At 50.7% G+C, this 4444-nt stretch overlaps 1 protein-coding gene across 2 annotated transcripts in view; it reads right to left on the bottom strand.

Moving 5' to 3' along the window:
- PIGV (phosphatidylinositol glycan anchor biosynthesis class V) overlaps positions 1-2085 on the bottom strand; it is a 13469-nt gene extending 11384 nt beyond the window's left edge. Inside the window, exon 1 of one of the 2 annotated variants that reach the window (XM_003799804.2) lies at positions 2046-2085. The gene's annotated coding sequence lies outside the window, so the exon portion shown is untranslated. The other variant, XM_012811443.2, reaches the window with a different exon arrangement.
- Between the last annotated feature and the right edge of the window lie 2359 nt (positions 2086-4444).

Raw genomic sequence — 4444 nt, 5'->3', positions numbered from 1 at the left:
CCAGGAGTTGGAGGTTGCTGTGAGCTGTAATGCCATGGCACACTACCCAGGGGGACAGCTTGAGGCTCTGTCTCAAAAAAAAAAAAAAAAAAAAAAGAAAAACAATTCCTTGGGCAATGGTTTCTACAGAACTTTCAAACACCAGTCTAGGAAATCTGAAGGCAGAGTGAGAGCATCAGAGGCAGCTCATCAATATGGGATGAAGAACTATGACCACAGGAAAAAAAAAGTATTTAAACTGAATACTGTAACAAGGAGGACTGAAGAATCTTCTTTCTTATCTGGTTAATATCCATCAAACCTTTTTAATCACTTGTTTCTAGAATTCTTTGTGTGTGTGTGTGTGTTTCTAGAATTCTCTGGTCCTCATTAGACTATAGGCTATGTTCTCAAAATATGGGCTCATTACCCTCTCTGCCCTGTCGTATTTATTGCCAAAGTTTATTTAATTTGTTGGTGAGGGCAAGGGTTTTATATCACAACTATTATCCCTAGGGCGACAGACAAACAGGCATACTTAAACCTATGTTCTGAATGAATGGAAGTGGCAGGGACAAGATGCAAAATCACCAGTTCACTGACTCTAAATATAAAATCACTGCCCCAAGTACTCCTCCCATGTTAAGTGGAAGACAATAAAGTCATAAAAGCCACAGAAAAATAAAATTTCCTTAGAAAGGAGGGTTGGTTAACAGCAACAGTAGTACTACTTTTACAGCACAAGGGGGCGCCTGCTGCCTACTCCATCTCCAGGAGCCCTGGAGGAAGGGAGGGGCCGCCAACTTCACACAGGTTTGCTCACGAAAATTAAGTTCAAAGGCAAGCTTCTGAAAACCCCAGAAAGCAGCGGTAGTTTGTGAATCAATCCAGTATTTCCAAAGCATGAGCCGCCGAATCGAGAGAAATCATAGAAACAGGCACACCCACCTTCACACGGCTATCCTTCCCTATCCTAGCGTGAATTCACTTTTGCCCTTCATTGGCTTTCCACCCACATACAGAAGAAACGCTAGGAACAGAAAAGCACTTAACCCATCTCTGCCTCTTAACCAGGGTTGCATTCTTCCAGAGTTAAGATCCAGCATTAGCGACCCCTACCATTTGTCGCCCACTCTTAGCTTACAGGTAAACCAAGTAAAAACAAAGTCAATTCTCCCTCTCAGCTAATTGCTGGCTTCACTTCTCAACAACCCTTTTGCCAAATCACAGACTCTTAACTGGCAAGACACTTTCGGATCAGCTAGTTTCACTCTTATTTTCCCATGAGATAAATAGGCCCCGGAGACCTCATTAGACGATGTAAGACCAGTATAATTACCATCGCCATTTTATGGATGTGGAAACTGAGGCTCACAGGAGTCAAGTGACACACCCAAGGCTACTTAAAGGTGTCCTAATTCTTGCTTCTGAAGCCTCTTGGTACCAGTCTGTAACCCGGCCAAAGGGTACTGCACCCTTTCTTCCCTGGCCAGGATTATGACCCAGGTCTCCCAAACGCCTAGCGCAGCACTTCCTCCAATGACAGAGCATGCTTAGGGTAGGTGGGCCCCATCTGAGAATTTGGGAAAACCTGAATTGGAGCTTTGAAGCCTCTCAGTAAGAGTTACATCCTCCACGCTTTGGATAAGTTGCTCTGACCCGTGGTTCTCAGGGCAAAAGGCCTAGCGGGTCGCCCCGAACCAGAGGCCGACCAGAGCAGCCGCGTCTGAAGCCCGTTCTGGCCGGCTCCTCCCGGACACAGTCCCTACAGGGCACCAGGTATCTACCCACACCCTAGGAGGGGGCCACAGCCCCGAGGCAACTCCCTAGGGAGCCTACGCATCCCAGCCCGGCCACAGCGCCGGAAGCTGGTGAGGGTAGGAGGCTGAAAAGGAAGAGGCGGCGCCCGAAGCCGCGATGACGGAGGGGCGGGGCTCCCTGCTTCCCCCCCTGCCTTCGCCTCGCCGTTTGACAGCTTCCCTCCCCCCACCCAGAACGCCAGGGGTCCTAAGCTGCCGCCAGAGCTCGGCGCCAGTCCGTCCCGAACACCCCAGCTGGGCCCGAACCTCGGCTCCTGCATCCGGGGCCCGCGCGGCCCGCGCCTGCGTACTTGCTCCGCCGACGGTGGCCCCGCCCCGCCCCTACCGGACTCAGAGCCGCCCCGCCTCCTTCGGCCGCGGCCATGTTGGCCCCGGGCGTGCCGGGGGAGGGGACCGTGGTTCCGCGCCTCGCGGCGTAGCGCCTTCCCACCTTGCTGACACCTGAAGAGTTCTCTTTCGCCCTTCACCCTCCTCCAACCCTCGCCCCCTTGCCCCTGGCCTTCTGTTAGCGCGCCAGGCCAGCTGTCTCAAGAGTTGCAGCTCTTGCCTTGGTTCCATCCCTCCGACGTTCACTGAGTTCCGATGTGGGCCGAGGCTCTTGGTTGGGAGCTGACCGCGCGCGGCTTCTTCGCCGAAGCCAGAGCTGCGCTTTCCCTGCTGTCAGGCAGCAGCTTAGCACTGGGCCTGGCATACAATAGATGTTCTTTGAGTAGTCAAAGGAAAGCCGCCTTGGGGTTTCTGTGGCCAGCAGTGGCACCTCGTGTCCTGGGTGTGAAGAAAGTAGGGGATCCCCCTGATTTTCCCCTCCCCTGGCGAAGAGGGACCTTCTGTCCTCCTTCAGTCCTCAGCCCCACCTCAGTGGCTAATGAGGGTGAGGAAAACCTCAGAACATCCCCCAGGACTCCTTTCACCTCCCTCAAGCAGTTTCTCTTACAGGAAATGGGGCCAAAAAAGAAGAAGAAAAAAGAAGCTAACTCAACAAAACCGTCTATTAGGGGGAGCGACCAGTTGGTACCCCTGTAACGGAAACTGTTAGAACAACTTTGCACCTTCCTTAAAGGAAACAGATAATAAATCCTTCTCCGTTGGCGGATTTCTCGTTTCTCAGGATTCCGAAGCCTTCTGTGGTTTCAGTTATCTGCCCTGCAAACGAAGCTGGGGTCTGGGCTGGCCGCAGCCCTGGCTGAGGAAGGGGTTTATCTTCTGCAACAGCTACTAATGTGGGTGGGAACAAAGAGATGGTTGCTACCTCTCCAGGCAAAGTAGACAAGCCTGCATCAGTTCTGTGGGACTGTATTGTTTTTTTCATTCTTTATAACACATTTCACACCCTGAGACCTAAAGTGTCTTCAGATATTTGATACTTGTTATGTATGAAGTAGAGAATGTACAAATCGCATTTGGTCTTTGTGTGTTGGAGAAGGGGGAAAAAAAGGGAGTTTAGAATTCCCCCAGGATTTTCAGTGACTCCCACTTGTTCTCAGGCCAGAGGCCTGTGAGTGAAAAAAGCCTCAGGGCACACTTGTGACTGGGGCCTGACATTGTGACTTGAATCTGAAAGTCCACAGTTCCAAGCAGCACTCTGCAATAGCAGAGAGATGAATTGCCATTGCCCTGTAAATTCACAGGGCAAAAAGGCATTCTAGGGTTCTCTCTGTCCGTGCTGGATTCCCTCAAAAATCTATTTGTAAAAGGCCAGGGATCTCTTGTGACAAGTTGGAATGTTTCCTAAAAGCCTAGACTCTCACATTGTGGAGGTAGAACTTTGGTCCAGATCTTAAGCTCTACTTTCCTGCAATTTCTCTTTCCTTTCTTTCTCTGCTACCCAACCCCCTCCTCTTCCGTTCTGTTTCGTTTCATTTTCTGCCTCCCGAGCTGACAGGAAAACAAGGAAGCTGAATGTTGTACTCTCAAAGCCCTGGTTCTCTGGCTCTTGAAGTGGGAAGAAGGCTAGGTGGCCTGGAAGGGGGCTCTGTGGCTCTAAGGCTAAGAGGAGTGCAGGAGGCAGCCCTCTCCAGTCTGCCTGTAGAGTCTGCAGCTAAAATGGAGCCTGCATCTACACAGGGAGCCAGCTGAGCTACCAGAGCTGTGGAAAGCAAGTGAGACACAGCCACATCTCAGGGCTCTACTTCCCAGCCACTTCTATTAAGAAGCAAATATCGTATACTGCCAAGAAACAATTTCACATACAAATCTTAACCTAAACAATGCAAGCAATGCATCACCATTTCTAGAGTCTTAGACTTTAAGAGATTACATCACTTCTATTCCTTAAACTTGCTGTGTCTGTTCTTGCTATGTATTTTTTTCTTTGTAGTTTTTGGCCGGGGTTGGGTTTGAACCCACCACCTCTGGCATATAGAGCTGGACCCCTACTCCTTTGACTCACCGGCGCTGCCCTGTTCTGCTATTTTTCATTTACCCTGCTTGAACCATTCTTCCACCAGACACCACCCTCTGGGCAGCCAACTGTATTTGGGTCTCAACAGAGATGTCATACTCTGGCTCGGCACCTATAGCTCAACCGGCTAAGGTGCCAGCCACGTACGCCTAAGGTGGCGGGTTCGAATCCCCAGCCCGGACCCGCCAAACAACAATGACGGCTGCAACCAAAAAATAGCCAGGCGTTGTGGCGGGCGCCTGTG

The sequence above is a fragment of the Otolemur garnettii genome, unplaced genomic scaffold, assembly GCF_000181295.1.
Source record: "Otolemur garnettii isolate 467f Iridium unplaced genomic scaffold, OtoGar3 scaffold00156, whole genome shotgun sequence".
Classification (NCBI taxonomy): domain Eukaryota; kingdom Metazoa; phylum Chordata; class Mammalia; order Primates; family Galagidae; genus Otolemur; species Otolemur garnettii.
The sequence above is the reverse complement of the archived record's forward strand: the minus strand, read 5'-3'. Positions and strand labels throughout refer to the sequence as shown.